The sequence below is a fragment of the Balaenoptera borealis genome (assembly GCF_965194805.1).
Source record: "Balaenoptera borealis genome assembly, chromosome: 10".
In the NCBI taxonomy this organism is placed as follows: domain Eukaryota; kingdom Metazoa; phylum Chordata; class Mammalia; order Artiodactyla; family Balaenopteridae; genus Balaenoptera; species Balaenoptera borealis.
Genome location: NC_138874.1, coordinates 110,172,863 through 110,192,735, shown reverse-complemented (window position 1 = coordinate 110,192,735; position 19,873 = coordinate 110,172,863). Strand labels below are relative to the sequence as shown.

The 19,873-nt window shown below is 49.3% G+C and overlaps 1 long non-coding RNA gene and 1 pseudogene across 3 annotated transcripts in view; both read left to right on the top strand.

Moving 5' to 3' along the window:
- LOC309635759 overlaps positions 1–19,873 on the top strand; it is a 150,199-nt gene that overhangs the window by 112,253 nt on the left and 18,073 nt on the right. The window contains exon 8 of one of the 2 annotated variants that reach the window (XR_014248995.1): positions 6,794–7,104. The exons of the other annotated variant lie outside the window; for it this stretch is intronic. This is a non-coding gene — a long non-coding RNA (uncharacterized lncRNA). The remainder of the gene's footprint in view (positions 1–6,793; positions 7,105–19,873) is intronic. 2 annotated transcript variants of the gene reach the window in all.
- Positions 9,720–19,800, top strand: LOC309635750 (elongation factor 1-alpha 1 pseudogene; annotated as a pseudogene). The gene has a single exon. The product of its transcript is annotated as an elongation factor 1-alpha 1 pseudogene (transcript).

The window sequence follows — 19,873 nt, the reverse complement described above, 5'->3', positions numbered from 1 at the left end:
CTGAAGCCATTATACATGAAGTGAAATGAGAGGAAACGAATGGATAGGATCAATGTAAATCCATTTTGGAAGAAGCCATTATAAGGGTTCATTCTGGACATCCTTCTGAAGCCAACCTTCTCCATCTTCTTTTTTAACAACCAAGAAACCCTTGGCGTAGAGTGGTGGAACATTGCAAGACCCCAAACTGGATCACCAGATTCATCAACAGATTTTTAAATATGTAAATTAATTTGCATCAAGGACTTAATGGGTAGAAAAACAGAATGATTTCCATTTTTGTATAAATTACCTTCATTGCTAAGTTCTATGAAATGGGGATTGTATCAGAAAATTGGGGTTAATGGCTTTGCCTTCAGAGTAGGGGCTTTTAAACCTAGTTTATATCAAAATGAGTAGTGAGATATTAAAACAAGACGCCATTCCCCCAGATCTACAGAATCCCAAATCTCTGGGGGCCCCAAATCACATCACCCTGCCAGGTGTCCTGTGGAGAGCTGGAGCAGGGGCAGAAAGATTCCATGAAGGGGCCAGTGATGGAAAAACACTTGAGCCCAAGGGTTGCTTGCTGACTCTAGAAGGGGCTGCCTTTGGGGGTCCTTTTGGTCCAGCCCCAGCCCTCTTTTCCTTTCTGCCCCCCAGCTCCTCCCCCACCCTGTTCTGGCTCTGTCTTACCTCCCCCTTGGGCTACTCTGTGTCCCAGGCTGGGACATGGCGGGGAGCAGCCTCCAGACAAGCCCGCATGGATGGGCCCTCCAGGCTAACCGTGCTGTGTTGTTGAGCTGAAAGTCTTCCTCTCCATCAGGTGAAGAAGGGGAGGAAGGAAGGACTGAGGGGACCAAGCCTCCTGCCCGGTCCTGGTTACAAAGCTGCTCAGGTGACCAACGCGTCCCTGTGCATCTGTGCATTCAATAGGTCGAATCCTCCCGGAAGCAGGAAGGCAGTTCTTCCCACAGGGCAGCGGGAAGGCCTCTGGTCTGAAACTTGCTCATCGATCACATTCAGCCCTGTCTTGGACTCCTCGCCTGCCCTCTGCCCCCACCCCGTGAGGACCTTCCACTGGGTCAGAGCCTGTGCTAAGCTTTGGTGGAGTACTGGGGGCAAGGTTTACCATGGACCCCGCAGCAGGGAGCGAGGCAGGTGGGGATCAGGTGGCGTGTATTGGCTCTGGATGAAGAGCAGGGTGGAGTGTCCACTTCCTGGAGCTGGGATGGCAGCCGAGGGTGGTCCTCACCAGGGGCCCTGGGTGAGGGCAGGGCCTGAGGGAGGGCTCCAGGGAGGTGCTCACCCCAGGACATGTGTTTAAAGCGCCCCACCACTATCTGTAGGAAAGGGCCGAGGAGGCAGGAGACCTGCCTCTGGCCTCAGCGCAGCTCTGGAGCAGGCCAGCTGCAGCTGTGGCAAGTCATTTAATTGGCTCCATCATACAGCGACTGAGTGCCCACTATGGGTGGGCTGGCCAGACGCTCAGGATCCACAGGTGAAGGTGTGTGGTCCCTGGAATCCCAGGCACATGGGGTAAGCAGACAGATGCTGAGATATGGGCTGGCAATACAGGCATTTAAAAAGCTGCGTAGGGACCCACAGAGGGGGAGACAGCCATGCTGTGGGTGGGGTAGGTCAGGGGAGTAGTGTGAGGAATAGAGAAGACTTCATGGAGGAGGTAACATTTGAATTGGGCTTTGGAGGTTAAGTAGGAGTTCACTGTGGGAGAAAGCATGACAAGTAGAGGGAAGATCACAAAGACGTGGGCCCAGGAGAGCCAGTCACATTCAGGAAAACTACAGAGAGTATGATATGCCTGGGCTTTGGGTTCAGTACCCTTTTCAGCCTGGCTGCAGCACTATGATTCCACCCTGTGGTGGACTTGCCCTGTTAATGTGGTAGTTGACTTATGAGATGGCCCCCAGTGATCCTCGTCTCCAGGTATTCAAGCCTTTGTGTGGTCCACTTTGTCACTGAACAGGGCTGACCTGTGTGACCACTAGAACACCGCTGAAGTGATTGTGTGTGACTGAACACTGAGGCTGGGTCATAAAAGCACTGTAGCTTCTGCCTTGATCTCTTGGATTGCACGCCCTGGGAAGGCAGCCGCCGTGCTGTGAGGACATTCAGGCAGCCCCGTGGGAAGGCCCATGTGCTAAGGGACTGAGGATTCCCACCAGCAGGCAGCATCAACTTGCCAGCCACGTGAGTGGGCCACTTGGAAGTGGACCTTCCAGCCCCAGCCATGCCTTCAGAAGACTGTAGCCCTGGCTGACATCTGACTGCAGTCCTATGAGAGACTTCTAGACAGGACTGTCCAGCCAAGCTGCTCCTGAATTCCTGACCACAGAGCCTGTGAGAGGTGATAAACAATATTGCTGTTTTAAGCCATGAAGCTTCGGGCTAATTTGTTATGCAGCACTAGATAACAAATACAGCTGGTTATTGCGGTAGGCAGCTTCCAAGATGGCTGCCAACGATCCCAGCCTCCCGGTCATTCATGCCATCATGTAATGCCCTCTGCTCTACTGTGGACTGGACATAGTGACTTGCTTCTAGTGAAAGAATAAGGCACACCTGATGGGGTGTCACTTGGAGATTACGTTACAAAAGTCTCTGGCTTCCATTATGGGTGACTCTTGCTCTCTTGCTGGTTCTGAGGGAAGCCAGCTGCCACGTTGTGAGCTGCCCTGTGGAGGGGTCCACATAGCCAAGAACTGAGAGATGTCTCCGGCCAACAGCCAGTGAGGAACTGAGGCCATGAATCCAACACCTTGTGATAAACGGAACCTTGGCAGCAGCCATGTTGGTGAGCTTAGAGTTGAACCTTGAAATGACGGCAGCCCCAGCAGACGCCTCGGTTCCAGCCCTGTGAGAGGCCCTGAACAAGAGGACTCAGACAAGCTGCCCCTGGGATCCAAGTGCGCAGAAACCGTGAGGTAGAAAATGCTTGTTGTTTTAGAGCTGCTGAGTGTGGGGTCATTTGTTACACAGCAATGGATTATTAATACAGTTACGAGGAATGGTGCCAAGCTCACCTGTCCTGTCCCCAGGGGAGCTGCTTGGCTGTGGTCTAGACTTGGGTCTCAGCCTACTGAACCACTCGAACCTTGGTCAGTCAGGGGCCCAAAGCAGGTAGGGGGAGCATTGAGGGGGTGAGAATATGGGGGGGCATCCTAACACCTGCCGATTTCTGGAAAACCAAGTCAGCCTCCATAAGACCATGGGAGATGAATAAGCATGTGGGTGAGACATAGGTTCAAGGCCAGGTTGTATCATCCTGTAGCTGTGTGATGTTTAGCAATGTTACAAGTCCTCCTGGAGCTCTGGCTCCCAAGTTGTCCTGCTGGTGCAGAGGGGGGCCATGCAGTGATCCAACTGCCCAGTCAGCACCAGCCAGAGAGCCAACACGAGGACCGAGCAACAGAGTCTCCAGAAGGAGCTTGGCCCTGGAACATGGCAGGCGCTTGATACAAGACTGACCCTGCAGCTGTCAGGATTCTTGGCGTACTGTCTTCGGTCCAACCACAGTGCCCTCCTGATGCCCAGATCTAGGAGGACTTGGGGAGGATGCCGGCTCTTCAAAGACGAGGAGGTCTCAGCTGTGTAATCACCACCACTTTGCTTGGGGCCCTCCCCGAGGAACATTCTCCCGGATCCATCACCCCCTTGCTCCGGTGAGTCTGAGCCTGGGCTTTGCATGCTCTCCTGCATGGAATACCAACACCTCTGTTCAGCTCCCCAGAAGTCCCTGCTCTCCTCCCCTGCAGGCGCCGAGGGTCTCTGCCTGGCTTGGTGTTTATTTCTTGCAGCATGAAGCGATGATTTAATTCTTGCCTGGGATATCATTCAGCCCCAGTTCATGCTGAAGTGAAATATATTTCAGCACCCACCGATTTCCATATAGATAAAAAAAGGAAAAAAAAAAAAAAAAAAGGAGAAAGGAAACAACCTCAACCAGCGTCTTCACAAACTATGCATTTGAAACGTGCTTCTTGAAGATGGATTGCTCCGTTAGGCTGCTAAGAGGTTTTTCTTGACTTGTCAACAGTTTTATCCCCCTACAAACATTCTTGGCTATAAATTATTCATTGCCCAGTGAGCGGTTAAAAAAAAAGATGCCTGGAGCTGAGGCACTTTCTTAATTCTCCCTCTGCTCTTCAGATCCAAGTTGTTTTTTTCCTTCCCGTTGCTGGAAAATTAGAAGTAACTGGAATTCTCCTGGCTTGGAGGTTCAGGCTGGATGCAGTGAGAGAGTCGTGTTGAACCCGGAGTGAGCGTGGCAGGGGGTGGGGGGGGCAGTCATTTATAGTCTGGGGAAAGGCAGGGTTATCAAATATATGTTGAGATAGGAAATACGTGTGTTCGGGGCTTTCTTTTCGTTCTGTTGGCAGGAACTCCAGAGTTTCAAAAAAGCAGAGGGGAGGGCTTCCCTGGTGGCGCAGTGGTTGAGAATCTGCCTGCCAATGCGGGGGACACGGGTTCGAGCCCTGGTCTGGGAGGATCCCACATGCCGCGGAGCAACTGGGCCCGTGAGCCACAACTACTAAGCCTGCGCGTCTGGAGCCTGTGCTCCGCAACAAGAGAGGCCACGATAGTGGGAGGCCCGCACACTGCGATGGAGAGTGGCCCCCGCTTGCTGCAACTAGAGGAAGCCCTCGCACAGAGACGAAGACCCAACACAGCCATAAATAAATAAATAAATTAAAAAAAAAAAAAAAAAAAAAAAAAAGCAGAGGGGAGACGATTCGATCCTAGGCCCAGCCATTTCGGAGTCCACAGCTAGAAAGGATCTGAGGCGTCCTCTGTTTACCTGATGCCACTCTCTGGGGCCCTGCTCTGCCAGGAGACAGCACCCCCTTGTCTTTCTCTGTCGTGCCCACCCTCTCCTGTCCTGCACACCCCTGGACCACCTCCCTCACCCACAGCTGACTTCCTTCTCCAGCGTGGATTCTCAGGCGCCGCCCCCCCCCCCACCCCGGTCTCTGTGTCCCCATGGGATGTGGATAGAGGTGGTGGGTGGGATTAGGCTTCAGAATTTGGGGCCCGTGTTAGCTGCAGCAAAGCCCTGTGTGCTGGGTGGCTTAAGACAACAGAAATCCAGTCTCTTAGTTTCTTAATTCTCCCTCTGCTTTTCAGATCCAAGTTGTTTTTTTCCTTCCTGCTGTTGAAAAAGTAGAAATAACTAGAAGTCTCTTGACTTGGAGGTTCACGCTGGAGCCCAATGAGAGAGTTGTGTTGAGCCCGAGTTGAGTCCTAGAGGCTAGGGTTCAGAGGGGCTGTGCTCCCTCGAGACTCTGGGTAGGATCCTTCCTTGCCTTCTCCCTGCAGCTTCAATCTCCATCGTCACGTGACATTCTCCCTGTGTGTCTCTGTGTTCAATCTGCTCCTCTTATAAGGACACTGATCATATTGGATGAAGGGCCTACCCCGGTGCTCATCTTAACTTCGCTAGAACCATCTGCAAAGACCCTATTTCCAAATAAGGTCACCTTCACAGGTACCAAGGGTTGGGACTTCACCATATCTTTTGGGGGGACATGATTCAATCCATGACAGAGTCAGAGGAGGGAGGAGCCCCCAGTGACCAGGCCCCAGAGCAGAGCATCAGCAGCGTCAGAAGGCTGAAGATCTCCCATCCTGTTGAGACCTCACCTTCCCCGGCAATACTCCTGCCCCAGAGTCCCCTTCTCTGCCCCCGGCTCTGCAGAGGTGCCAGGCTCTGCTGTGGGCCTGGAAAACTGTCCTTTCACAGCTGTGTAGAGAGAAAAATCAGGCTAACCTCAGGATTGCTGCACCTCTAATGGGACCCGGAGCTCCCTGGGAGAGCGGCTGTCTTAGACCTTGTCCAGTGGCCTGGTCTGAGGGGACCATGTCCACCTGCCATCAGCAGCAGGAGATGTGGCCTGAGTGTCCCCCTGCTCTAAGATTTCACGTTGACTCCCAAGTCCTCCCCCCTCCCCACATTCTCCCCAGGCGGCGGGGGCTTTGCCAGGGCAACATTGCTGGGTGGGCTCTCGGAAGATCTCTGTGCTCTGTTGCTCAATCCAGAGAGAACCGGCGGTGGCAGCTGAATAGTCCGCTGTGCCAGTGCCCTGCTGGATGAAGCAGGTTCATGTGGGGAGTCATGATGGCACTGTTGCTGTGTCTTGGCAATTGGATTATTTTCCTCCAACCCGACCAAGAGTTTTGGCCTTCAGAGAAGATCTCCAGAAGCTGGGTTTATAAACACCAGTGGGTATCGGATTTAGTCAAGGGCATCCAGCGCCTGGCATCCGTCACCTCTCACCAGCCCTGCTGTGGCTACTAGGTTCGGTTCCATAACCCAGACGGCAGACAAAAGAGGCAGGGGCCCGATGGTCCCTATCCATTTCATTGGATGCGGTTGTTACTTTCTGGGTCACTCACCTTTGGTTGAACTTAAGTTTGTCAGACTAAGCAGCCTTTAATTGGAGACCCTGGGGTTCCTTGGAACCCAGGCCACCTCTAAGCATAGGATCGAGTCTGTTTAGAGTGTAGGGAACAAAATTTGTCACCCCAAAATGTCTCTGGCATGTTGATTATTTCAAGCTGAAAATTATCACCGCCCAAAAGACTCAGGAAGAAACTTTGAACTACCCCCCTAATCGCCTGAAAAATGTAGATAGAGGGCCTATTACAGGACTAGAGCTATCACCAGCCGTCTGCAGAGAATACAAACTAGGTGTGGTAGGGGAACACTTAGAGATCAGAGTCTACTCTGTGTCCCATTGTCTCTTCAGGGCCCAGCAAACATTTATTTACTAAACATGTGCTTTTCCATCTCCAGGTGAATTGCCTTTCTCCCCTTCGAAGTCCCAAACCGCTACTCCCAACATCCTCTGTTGTCTTTAGTGAGGACTTTGGCCATTTTGGTGAGTTATTCCGTTTTCCTGGGTCTCTCCCATGTATATATGTTGTTAAACTTTTGTTTGATTTTCTCCTATTAATCTTTCTCATGTCAATTTATTTCTTAGACCTGCCAGAAGAACCTAGAAGGGTAGAGAAAAATTTCTTCCTCCCCAGCAGGAGCAAAGGCAGCCGAAAGAATGGACAGGAGAGTGGTGTGAGCCCCTGGCCCACAGTTGAGGAAGAAAGGAAGTAGGTCCCAAGCACTCTCACATACAATATTTTATTTCATCCTTACAATAGTACACCCATTGCACAGATGAGGAGACTGAGGGTCAGAGAGACCAAATGACCTGCCTAGTAAGTGATAGAATCTAATGGACCTGAGGTTCCTGAATGAGAGAATTTCTTCTTCAGGCAGGTAGTTTCACATCCCTCTGATCACACTGTAACGGGTGGTGACCTAGTCCAAAGGATCTTTGGGAAAATGAGGTTCTTTCCCAGGGCTGGGATCTGACCAGAAGCCTTTGGAGCTGAGTACTGGCTTCTCCCAGGCTGTCTGGGAAGCTGCACTTGTATCACGTCTGGGTGTGGGCCATATTGATGGTGGAACTGCAAAACCCAGGATGGGCAGCCCCACCTGTGGGGCACTTGATAAGGAATTACTCAGAGGAATAAGATACAGCAGGGCTCTGAGGGAACAGATGCTCTCCTGGGAGCATCCAGTGGAAATTCTTTTCCATTCAAAGTCAGAGTCAAATAAGAGAAGGTCTTTAGAAATGAGGGTTTTTCAGGGAGCACTTGAAACCATTTCGTAGAAATCCGGACTGTTTTAAAGAGAAACAGGAGTGGCAAGATGTCCAAAAATTATTTTTTAAAATTAATTCCATCATCTTTTCAATTGTCCAAGTCATTTAGTTTTGTTTTTATTGCATTATTTTCTTTCTTAAGACTGGATTCTTTGAAATAATACTGCGATGAATATGGAGGTCATTCACTTTTTGTATTCCTTTTTTATTAACAATTTTGTTGAGATGCAATTCACCTATCATATAGTTCATCCATTTAAAGGGCACAGCTCTAACACAGGGAACTCTACTCAGTATTCTGTATTAGCCTATATGGGAAAAGAATCTGAAAAAGAACGAATATATGTATATGTATAATTGAATCACTTTGCTGCACATCTGAAATTAACACAACATTGTAAGTCGACTATAGGCCAATAAAATGTTTTTAAAAATAAAAAAATAAAGTGTACAGCTCAATGGTTTTTAGTATATTCCCCGAATTGTGCATCCACCACCGCAATCAATTTTAGAGCCTTACATATATACAATGGAATATTACTCAGCTGTAAAAAGAAATGAAATTGAGTTATTTGTAGTGAGGTGGATGGAGTTAGAGTCTGTCATACAGAGTGAAGTAAGTCAGAAAGAGAAAAACAAATACCGTATGCTAACACCCCCCCCCACATATATATATATAAAGGTTCTGATGAACCTAGGGGCAGGACAGGAATAAAGATGCAGACGTAGAGAATGGACTTGAGGAAAGGGAGGGTGGGGACGGGGAAGCTGGGACGAGGTGAGAGAGTAGCATGGACATATATACACTACCAAATGTAAAATAGATAGCTAGTGGGAAGTAGCTGCATAGCACAGGGAGATCAGCTCGCTGCTCTGTGACCACCTAGAGGGATGGGATAGGGAGGGTGGGAGGGAGGCTGAAGAGGGAGGGGATATGGGGATATAGGTATACATATAGCTGATCCACTTTGTTATACAGCAGAAACGAACACAACATTGTAAAGCAATTATACTCCAATAAAGACGTTAAAAAAAAAAAATTTTAGAGCCTTCATTATCCTCAGAGGGTACAGCCTTGGGCATGAGCATGAGCCCACCACCCTGGGATGACGGTGGTCTTAGCAGGGCTGTCTTTGATTGTGTCTTTTTCTGATTTCTTTCTTTTTTTTTTTTTTTAACATCTTTATTGGAGTATAATTGCTTTACAAAGGTGTGTTAGTTTCTGCTTTATAACAAAGTGAATCAGTTATACATATACATATGTTCCCATATCTCTTCCCTCTTGCATCTCCCTCCCTCCCACCCTCCCTATCCCACCCCTCTAGGTGGTCACAAAGCACAGAGCTGATCTCCCTGTGCTATGCAGCTGCTTCCCACTAGCTATCTATTTTACATTTGGTAGTGTATATATGTCCATGCCACTCTCTCACTTTGTCACATCTTACCCTTCCCCCTCCCCATATCCTCAAGTCCATTCTCTTGTAGGTCTGTGTCTTTATTACCATCTTGCCACTAGGTTCTTCATGACCTTCTTTTTTTTTTTTTCTTTTTTCCTTAGATTCCATATATATGTGTTAGCATACTGTATTTGTTTTTCTCTTTCTGACTTACTTCATTCTGTATGACAGATTCTAACTCCATCCACCTCACTACAAATAACTCAATTTCGTTTCTTTTTATGGCTGAGTAATATTCCATTGTATATATGGGCCACATCTTCTTTATTCATTTATCCGATGATGGATACTTAGGTTGTTTCCATGTCCTGGCTATTGTAAATAGAGCTGCAATGAACATTTTGGTACATGACTCTTTTTGAATTATGGTTTTCTCAGGGTATATGCCCAGTAGTGGGATTTCTTTGTTAAGCTGTTTGCTTCAATTGGGAATACACCCAGCCCAGCAGGAGGTAAGAGAGTCCACCTGCTGATTGCTCTATTGTTTTCAAAACTGTCCAGGGACATAGATTGCTCCACAGCCTGATCCCATTAAATTCAAGCAGGGGGCTTTTTCGCAACAGGTTTGCCGCCAGGACACAGGTGTGGTGAAAACCACTGCTAAACCTAAGCAAAAATGGGAAAGGAGAAGACCCACATCAACATCGTTGTCATTGGACAGGTAGATTAGGGGAAGTCTACCACTACTGGCCATCTGATCTACAAATGTGGTGGGATCGACAAGAAAACCATTGAAAAGTTTGAGAAGGAGGCTGCCGAGATGGGAAAGAGCTCCTTCAAGTACACCTGGATCTTGGACAAACTGAAAGCTGAACGCGAGAGTGGTATCACCAGTGATATCTCCCTTTGGAAATTCGAGACCAGCAAGTACTATGTGACCATCACTGATGCCCCAGGACACAGAGGCTTCATCAAAAACACGATCATAGGCACATCCCAGGCTGACTGTGCTGTGCTGATTGTTGCTGCTGGTGCTGGTGAATTGTTGCTGCGTGTGCTGGTGAATTTGAAGCTGGTGCTGGTGAATTTTTCATCTAATGTTTCCAAGAATGGGCAGACCCCTGAGCATGCCCTTCTGGCCTACACTCTGGGTGTGAAACAACTCATTGTTGGAGTTAACAAAACGGATTCCACTGAGCCACCCTGCAGCCGGAAGAGATACGAGGAAACTGTTAAGGAAGTCAGCACCTCCATTAAGAAAATTGGCTACAACCCCGACACAGCAGCATTTGTGCCAATTTCTGGCAGGAATGGTGACAACATGCTGGAGCCAAGTGCTAACATGCCGTGGCTCAAGGGATGGAAAGTCACCCGAAAAGATGGCAATGCCAGTGGGACCACACTGCTTGAAGCTCTGGATTGCATCCTGCCACCAACTCGCCCAACTGACAAGCCCTTGCGTTTGCCCCTGCAGGACGTCTACAAAATTGGTGGTATTGGCATTGTTCCTGTGGGTCGAGTGGAGACTGGTGTTCTCAAACCTGGCATGGTGGTCACCTTTGCTCCAGTCAACGTGACAACTGAAGGGAAGTCTGTTGAAACGCACCATGAAGTTTTGAGTGAAGCCCTTCCTGGGGACAATGTGGGCTTCAATGTCAAGAACGTGTCTGGTCAAAGATGTTCGTCGTGGCAATGTGGCTGGTGACAGCAAAAATGACCCGCCGATGGAAGCAGCTGGCTTCACAGCTCAGGTGATTATCTTGAACCATCCAGGCCAAGTCAGTGCTGGATATGCACCTGTGCTGGACTGTCAAACAGCTCACATTGCCTGCAAGTTTGCTGAGCTGAAGGAGAAGACTGATCGTCGTTCTGGGAAAAAGCTGGACGTTGGCCCCAAATTCTGAAACCGGGTGATGCTGCCATCGTTGATATGGCTTCCTGGCAAACCCACGTGTGTTGAGAGCTTCTCTGACTATCCTCCTCGGGGCTGTTTTGCTGTTGGTGACATGAGACAGACGGTTGCTGTGGGTGTCATCAAAGCAGTGAACAAGAAGGGAGCTGGAGCTGGCAAGGTCACCAAGTCTGCTCAGAAAGCTCAGAAGGCTAAATGAATATTATCCCCAATACCTGCCACCCCAGTCTTAATCAGTGGTGGAAGAACGGTCTCAGAACTGTTTGTCTCACTCGGCCATTTAAGTTTAGTAGCAAAAGACTGGTTAGTGATAACAATGCATCGTAAAACCTTCAGAAGGAAAGGAGAATGTTTTGTGGACCATTTGTTTTGTGTGTGGCAGTTTTAAGTTATTAGTTTTTAAAATCAGTACATTTTAATGGAAACAACTTGACCAAAAATCTGTCACAGAATTTGAGACCCATTAAAAAAGTTAAATGAGAAAAAAAAACACCAATTCAGGCAGGGGTAGATTGTGAGGCCAGTTTTGAGGTTTGTTTGGAGCCCAGGAGGGCTCTTCTTGTCTGTCTCTTTGCCTGGTTCTCTCTGGTGAACTATCTAGCTTGGGATTGGCTTATTGTTCTTAACTAAGAGAGGATGTTGTTTTCAAGAGTGCCCTTAGGCATGAACTTCCTCACATTCTGTTTTAAATAAAGTCATTTCCTTTGGGAGCACTTCAGAGAGCTTTCTTTTCTCATGGATTGAATCTCCCCTGTGCCAACTCTCTGAGCTCTAGTTCTGGGTGCTTCTGGCCTCCTCAGCTTGCCTATTCTTGGAAACTGTGCCCCATGAGCAAGCTGTGGTGAGGCGGTTGGGGGCCCAGTCCTCTGGGTCTGCCCGGCCTGGGGTAGAGCCTCTGTCCCGTGACAGTGGCCTGGAGGAAGGTTGTCCCAACCTCTCGGTCACACTCACCAGGAATTTAGCCTTCTCAACTTGGAGTTGGGGGGAATGAGACATGCTGGTGGCCTGTCCCTCCTGGTGAGATATGTAAGCCTTTATTAGGATTTGAAGGGTGAGGGAGCCCCGACTTCTTGGCCACACCCATGTGGAGGGAAGCTTCTGTCAAGCTGAGATTGAGTGGGGAAGGGAGAGAGCAGGTTGTGGCTGAAATGCCACAGACTCTTGCTGTTCTTACTGAGTTTTAGTAGATTTTGCTGAGTAGATGTTTCTTTGTTTGTCACATGCCCTTAGGACAGTTCCCAGAGACTTTAAATGGTTGTCCTTTTTTTTTTTTTTTAAATAGTTTTTGCCAGCTTTGCTGGTTCCATGGAGTTACTCTCTCAGTCATCCCAGAAGTGGAAACTGTGTTGTTTTATTGTAATAATGAAGGCATCTTTATATTATGAATTTACCTCCAAACACAGCTTTGATGGTATGTGATAAGTTTTGACAAGTCATGTTCTAATTTTCTGTTGTATTTATAATTCATTTTCTGAACCCAAAAGGAAGACTATTTTAGTTTTCAGATGGGTTGTCTATCTGTCTATCTGTCTGTCTGTCTATCTATCTATCTATCTATCTACCTACTTTTGGTTTTCAGGCTTTCAGCATTCCAGTCTAGCTTTTGTTGGATTTTGTGGTTTGGAGAATGGCTTGTACAATTTCTGCTCTTTGTAATTTAGAGGAGTTATCTTTTTGGACAAGTAAGTATAAGTTTTTGCAAATGCTCCATCAATATACATTTGAGAAAAAGGTATATTCTCTCCTTGTGAGGCACAAAAGTCAGCATCTACCTATTAATTTAACCTTATTAATTATATCATTTTGCTCCTCTAGGTGTATGGTAGACGATACTCCAGCAGATAGAGATGGGGTAGAAGGAGAAAAGAAATTGCAAAGCAAATGTGTAAAGCAATTTTAGCTAGCTCATGGTGATTTCATAGGAAATACTACTTGATGCATTTTCCCCAGAAGCTTATGCAGGTAGCACAGAGTACAGATTCATAAAACTTTTGGCCTAGAAGGGACCCTGGAGGTTTTCCAGTTCCTACTTCCTTGTTTTATAAACGAGGAGAATGACTTGCCCAAGGTCACACAGATGGCAAGCTGAGACTGCGAACTAAATTCAGGTCCTTGGATTCTGGTAAGGACATAAAGTCTCTGTTTTTGCCCTGCTTCTGGTGTGTTGTATTTTGTTTCAGTTTTCATTGTTATCTCTGAGAGACTTGGTGCCTTAAGAGTGGGTAGAGATACATTTCTTATTTTAAAGGCCTTATATATTTATTCGTAGGTACTTTACAATTTGCAAAGCACACTCTTATATACCTCATCTAATTTAATCTTCACAGTCAAGCGATGTTTAAGGCAATACTGTTGCCCCAGTCCTATAGGTGAAGAAATAGAGGCTTAGTGACTGGCAGCCCACGTCAGCCCCAGGTCTTCTGCCCCCGAGGCCACGCTCTCATTTGCAGGGCCCTGGAGTCCCGTCCCACCTTGGCCAGAGCCAATGTTCAGACTCTTTCATTTCCTGCGTGTTTCTTGGGGGATAAAATTGTCCTACATCCTGTAGGACTTTTCCTTCCTCCATTGGAACAGTGCCCTGGACAGCTGGCTGGGTTTTGTGAATACAGTGATCAGTCTGGGAAATTATTATTTTTTAAAATGTCACTGTAGCCTCTGCACCTGGTATCAGCAGGTTATAATAGGCTGGGTGTGCACTTGAAGCGTATCTCTGCTATCTTCTGGGGCAATCTTAGTTCATTCGTGCCGTTGCTTTCCTTCCTCTGCAGGAGCATTTAAGCAGCGCCATCTCGGCTGCAGTCTCCCACCCAAAGCTGCGGCTCAGCCAGCCCTTCCCATCCTCATCTGGAAGTTTGGACCCACCTATGGAGTGATCAGAGGCTCCTAACAGCCTCTCCACAAAAGTTGGGGATGGGGGAGGGGGTCAGATGGTCATCCAGGTCTCTCCAAGTCCCGATCATCTTGTTGTCCTGGAAGGCACAGTTCTATTTTAGGAATTATCTTACGAATTAATCTTAGTTCTTTGCTGCACTCAGAATCACTCCTTCAAACTTCTTGGCACTCACCTCACGTGGAACCTGAGAATGGCTTTCTTTCCCACTGTCTGGCATTTTTCTCATCAATAACACGTTTTTGTCTACCACGTGCCAGGCGCTGGCCCTCCCTCTTCAGGTCTGGGTAGACATCTCCCAAGAGTCCCCAGGGCCTCAGGTCGGCACCTGCTCTCAGAGGTGACGTTTGCTCATTCCCTCTTTTCTTTCTGTTTAGCCCCGAATGGGGTGGGGGTGGAGCAGGGCCTCCCCTTGGTTCATCAGCAGAGGAAACACAGGGGACATGGGAGCTGGTCCCGGCGGGGAGGGAGCAGGCTGTCCCAAGCCTTCCACGGTGCCAACAGGAGGAGCCTCTTGGAAGAGCCCAGTCAAATGAAAGACACGTGGCTGGTGTCTGCTCTGCTGTGGATTCTGACGGGCGCGTCTCAGCACACCAACCTCCCCTCTACCTGGGCCATGTGAGAGCTTGTGTAGGCTTTCATATTTCAATTTTAACTGAAAGGAGACACTTTCCAGGAGAAGGTGATCTCTGAGAAAGCCAACGTGCTTCGTCTGCAGTGGACAACACAATTCCAAAGCAGAGAATCATTTTCTAGGCCTTTAAAGAACTGGAACTCAGTCTTGGCTCTGATTCTTACCTCTGCGTCACCCATTGCTGATCTCTGTGGACCTCAGTTTCCTAATCTTTAAAATGGGCTGAGGGCTTCCCTGGTGACGCAGTGGTTAAGAATCCACCTGCCAATGCAGGGAACACGGGTTTGAGCGCTGGTCCGGGAAGATCCCACATGCCGCGGAGCAACTAAGCCCGTGTGCCACAACTACTGAGCCTGTGCTCTAGAGCCCGCGAGCCACTACTACTGAGCCCACGTGCCACAACTACTGAAACCCGCGCGCCTAGAGCCCGTGCTCCGCAACAAGAGAAGCCACCGCAATGAGAAGCCCACGCATTGCAACGAAGAGTAACCCCCCGCTCGCTGCAAGTAAAGAAAGCCCGAGTGCAGCAACAAAGACCCAATGCAGCCAAAACTAAATAAATTAAAAAAAAAAATCAGTGTTTTCTATTAAAATAAATAAATAAATAAATAAATAAAATGGGCTGATCAGCCCACCTTTAGTGAGAATCACATGAAACATCTGGAAACGCTCTGCATGGATGTGCTGGGCCCGGCCCCTCTGCCGAGTCCTGGCTGTGGCTTTTCTGTTTCTCCCACACATGGCTGAGAATGTGTGAGGCCTTTGGACACCCGGATCATTTCCCAGTAAGGCTCCACCTGGCACATTCTTACCTAAGAGACTTGCTGTGAAACCTGGAGGGGCCTGAGTCTGGCAGTCTGAGTCCCAGAAAGGAGACTGAATTTTTACTGTCCCAGCCCGCATATTAGATGATGACTCGTGTAATTTTCTCAAGATATAAGCCACGTTTTACAAAATGAAGCCATGTGTGTGCCCTGAGGGGATGGCTGGGCCACTCCTGCTGCACTGCCCCAGCCCCCTGCAACTCACAGGACAGGCCCCCTCCTGCTCCTGGCTGGGTTCTCTGGAGGGGGTTCCTCGCTGCGGTCCTCGCCCCTGAGCCCTCGCTCTTTGGGGCCGATTCTGGACTCCAGCGTGTTATTGATGTCGGCCCTTCGTGCTACTTCTGTGAGTGGGTAGCCGGTCACCCTGCTGGCGGATGCCCTGGTGGAATGTTGCCACCTCAGCAGGCAATTTGAACTGGGCAGAGCGGTTTTGGAAAGTGATTTCACATCCATGGTGTTTAGGAAACCAACCTGGAAAGGGCTGAAGGGGTAGAGAGGTCTGTGTGAGGCCCTTGGAGAGGGGACTGTCACTTGTCTGTCCCTCAGCCTCAGGACCTGCCACTCCCCTGCGATGGCCGGGCCTCCGTCCTCTCCTCCCACCCCCACCTGCTCTCCCTGGTTCAGGCTGCATCTCCGCACCTGGACCCCCGCTGTGCCATCTCCCGCTCCATCTCTCCTCGCTGTCGCAGGCACAGCCCTAATGACACCTCCCTCCCTTGCCCGGGAAACAGGGCAGAGTCCGAGTTCCTCTGCCTGCGTTCCAGGCTCGCACTCGACCACAGTGCCTTTCCCACGTTGTCTTGCACAGCTTTCCCTCATGTCTGGGATAGTCCCATTGAAGGGAAAGTCTTGGTCTTTGGTGCCCAGGGGAGCTGGATTGAGGTGGCTGGTGCCTTGGTGACAGAGAAGCCACCAGAGGGCCAGGGCTGACCACAGGGGCTGCCACCAGAAGAGTGACCCTGGTGAGGCACACATTGTCTTTCCCACCTGGGTGTCCCCTGGCCGGCTCCACTCGGCTTTGCTCTGAGACAAGACCCACATGGGGGTCACATGGGAGGATTCCAGCTCTGTCACTCATGCTCTGAGCCTTTGGGCAAGTCACCTACATCTCTATTTCCTCATCTGTAAAATGGGCCTGATAATAACCCCCATCTCACAGTTGTAAGGATGAGCTTGGATCATTGTTAAAGGCATTTGGCTCATTGCCTGTTCACGTAAGTCCTCCATGAAAGATGGCTGTTCTATCAGTGGTAGTGTTCTTATGCCCATTAATCTCTGACCCCTCGTTGGCATCTGATCTCCTAGAAAGGAGCCCCAGGCACCTTTGCTGCTGAGCATCTTGCATCTGCTCAGGGAAGGAGAGGTTCAGGGTCTCCCTGGCCCGGCAGGCTGAGCCCGGGGGAAGCTGCCCAGCTGTTCCAACTGCGGGGTGACAAGGCGGAGACACCAAGCCTCCGAGGTCGCAGGCAGAGAGTCCCCTGATCTGGGCTCCGGCCTGGAAGGGCTTCCGGAATTAGCCAATAGGATCTGGATTGAGAAGGAGGAAGGTGATGGTGCAGGTGATGGGGTGGAGGGGGCGACTCCCTGTAGCCCTCAGTCTCCGTGTCCTTGATCTTGTGAGGCACACGGGACGCAGCTTCCATCACTGGGGACAAACTGCTGATGGGCCTTTTGAGGGACGAAAACCCAGTGATTTCTGACTTGCATGTGAATAGAGATGGGAACACTTTCGGCCCCCACTGAGCCCCAGGACACCCCCCCACCGCCAACCTCGAACCCCCTGCTTCCTGGAAGGGAAGCTGGGCCAGGCAGGGCCTGAACCAGGTCTGTGGTTGTCAGTACACGGCCCGGGGACCAGCTGGGGCACGGGCTGTTAATGACCAGGTAAGCTGAGAGATTGAGAGCAGGCGTTTAGGAACATGACAGGCATTTGAACGAGTAATTATCCGCTGAATGCAATAATATAATATATAATAAAATATAATTAAAAAGTTGGCTTACATTTTGTATGTCTTTTGTATGTCATTTTTCTAGAAATTTATTTTTTATTGAATTGTGCAAAGTATCAATCGATAATGGGCTGGAAATCAAGAACCAAAACCACAGTGGCTTGGCACCGTATATGTTTTAAGTGCTAGGAGCGCGGCCCCTGGAATGCTCCCGGTGTTGACATTTCAGGTTGCTTCAGGGGGCTGGTGCTGTGGCCTGCAGCGACCCTGAGCCTCTGATTCCTGGGAATGAGCTCGGTGAGAAGGAGGACTGACTGACTGGCTGACTGGGCCCGGAGCCTGGCTCTGAGGCTTGACCCTGAGCCCCCTCACCAGGCCTGGGATGTGGACCATTTATGTCCTTTTGTTGTACCTGGAGGATCCTGGTTTTATTTAAACTTTTGGTACTTTGTTCATCATTTTTTGGGATTCATTTTGATTTTTTAGCATATTGCATTAAAATACTTTTCTCGATTACAAAGTGTCTGGTGCCCCTAAGCCTTGCACCCCAGGCCTGTGCCCTGGCTGGAACCCAGGGGCTCCGGGGTCACCCAACTAGAGGCCTCAGTGCCGGAGGGGAGGCTTGGTGGCCAAAACAAACCCAGAAAGACTTTCAGGGGCTCATGAAGAGCTGTTTACTGGGAAGAAGGGGGCGCATTGTTAGGTGTGTGGGACCGGCCCAGGCAGTTCGGAGAGGGAGTCAGGTAATGAAGAGGCTCTGGCTGAATATTAGTATTCCCCTACACCCTTCCACGGGCTCATGTTCTGAGAAGCCCCCAGTAGTTCATAAAATCTTAAAAACTGTCTGGGTTTTGCTGAGAAATCAGTTGGAGATGCCAAGGATGAAATATCGTATTAACTCACCCACCCTAACCATCCTTACCCCTTCCGTTCACATTCTCCTGTTACGACCGGCTTTGTGGGAGAGACACCTGCGGGTGTTCACACACGAAGAAGGGGTGCCTCCCACAACACAGATGGAGGTTCTGGAAAGTTCTCTCAGGAGTGGGGAGGGGCATTCAGCCACTGACGATTTTCTACCTGATGTGGTTCCTTGTAGGCCTGATCGTAACGTGACCTCCTGGACAGCAGTGCTTTTTATTTTTAAAATTTATTTATTATTTATTTATTTGCTGCACTGCCCGGCATGTGAGATCTTAGTTCCCCGACCAGGGATGGAACCCGTGCCCCCCACAGTGGAAGCGTGGAGTCTTAACCACTGGACCGCCAGGGAAGTCCCAGCAGTGCTTTTTAAAAAGAAAAGTGTCAAACATCCCAATAATTGTTCTCTGGTCACCTTTGCCTTAGCTCTGGCCGCCATAACAAAGTTACGCAGACTGGGGGGCTTAAACAATAGACATTTCTTATCATTCTAATGGCTGGAAGTCCAAGATCAGGGTGCCAGCGGGGTTGGGATGTTGGTGAGGGCCCTCTCCCCAGGTTTCAGACAGCCCCACCTTCTCGCTCTCTCCTCACGAGGAAGAGAGAGATCCCTGGTGTCTATTCTTATAAGGACACCAATCCCACCGTGGGGGGTCCACCCTCATGACCTCATCTGAACCTGATTACCTCCCAGAGGCCCCATTCCAAATGCCATCCCATATTGGGAGTTAGGGCTTCAACACCCGGATTTAGGGGAACACAGTTCAGTCCATAGCGATCTTCAATCCTCCACTTCAGAAGGGAGGGTTTTGTTTCCACTGTTGAGTTGTGGCCACTGCCGTTTCAGGATAGGTCCTTAGCCATCCCCACCATCCGCTTTGACCAATGTCTGCAGTTCTGGGGTAAACCAGTCTCCAGCAGCCAAGCCAGGTGCGGAATCAGGGCCTGACTGACAGTGGTTTCCTCACTTTGGCTCCTTCCACCGAAACTGCAGCCCCAATTCCCACGGCAGGGGACCCAGACACCCCGCCACCTCACCATCTTTTGCTTCTTTAAGGGGAGCTGTGGCCTGCATGTTTTATTTTCCCAGCCTGAAGGGACCTTGGCCTTGGCTCTTGTGCTGGGAAGCTCGGCTGGCCACGCGCCTCATCTATGTCGTTTAAATCATGACAATGTAGTCTCAGTCAGTGTCTGGTGACTGTGGATTACGTGGAGAAGGTTAATTGTAAATAGGGTCCCAGCATCTTTTCCCTGGTTGAGCCCCTTCTGTCCTAATGTCTCCTAAGTGTTCTCATTTGTTCTTATTTTATTTTATTATTTTAAAAAATTTTTATTATGATTATTTTTTAACATCTTTACTGGAGTATAATTGCTTTACAATGGTGTGTTAGTTTCTGCTGTATAACAAAGTGAATCAGCTATACGTATACATACGTCCCCATATCATTTGTTCTTCAGAGAAAATGTCCCCAAAGGGCCCCTGAGACGATGCCATTGGGACAAACCCTCACACGCGAGGGAGCAGGAAGTCGAGCTTCCAGGAGGGATGGATGGCAGCCTTTTGCTGGCCGAAGCTGCCGCCAGGCTGACCCAGTCCTTATTTCCAGCTCAGGTTTGGTTTGAATCTGGTGGGTGACTCGTGGCTGCGTCATCCCGGATGCAGAGCTGGACACCAGCTCCCCAAA